We start from the raw sequence: 765 nt of genomic DNA on the forward strand, positions 1-765 counted from the left end.
CGATCAGTATACGAAATATACTCTACCAGTTTACGGATTTAAAAATTAAATTATCAATAATTTATTATCTATTCTATTTATGCTTCATAATATATTTTACTTAGCTGTTAGTTATTTACAAAGATTTTTATTGTAACAGTAGGCCAGGTTTAAGTATCTTGCATTTGTGTGTCTGTATTATCGCGCAGCCCCACACTATTTTCATTTAATTATTTCATAGAAGTGGTGATGAAACTTAAAGGAAAATAAGTTCCGATGGAAATGAATCGTACAATAAGTTCCCGTTTTGAAATTTATATCAGCACTTGACACGGATAATAATAATAATAATAATAATAATAATAATAATAATAAGCCAGAATCTCGCACCAAGTAACTACCATTTGTTTCCATACATCAATATTTGTCTAACAACGCAGCATTTTGATGACGACCCAGATCTTCAAACTGACGTGTAGGAATGGTTGAAGTCACAGGTGATAACTTTTTATGACAATGGACTTTGTAAGCTCGTTCATCGCTATAATACGCCTTAACTTGAAAGGTGACTATGTCAAAAAGTAATGTAAGAGTGTCGCTTCACAATGTAATAAAAATTGTCTACTTTCACAAGTCTTCTTTTTATTCCAAATCGTGAGTTATTTTCTGGATAGCCCTCGTAAAAGGAAAGCTGTTAGTTAGCAAGAAATAAGAAAAAATCATTTTCGTTAATGTTGTGGTAACTAATAATGATTATTTTAGAATTTGAATGTGACAGTTCACTAA

At 30.6% G+C, this 765-nt stretch overlaps 1 protein-coding gene across 1 annotated transcript in view; it reads right to left on the minus strand.

Annotated features, from left to right (window-relative positions):
• Positions 1-765, minus strand: part of LOC145695068 (acid phosphatase type 7-like) — a gene marked incomplete in the record, with an annotated part of 142,609 nt that overhangs the window by 85,769 nt on the left and 56,075 nt on the right.

This window comes from Thermobia domestica, chromosome 9 (genome assembly GCF_964235325.1).
Source record: "Thermobia domestica chromosome 9, izTheDome1.hap1.1, whole genome shotgun sequence".
NCBI classification, from domain to species: domain Eukaryota; kingdom Metazoa; phylum Arthropoda; class Insecta; order Zygentoma; family Lepismatidae; genus Thermobia; species Thermobia domestica.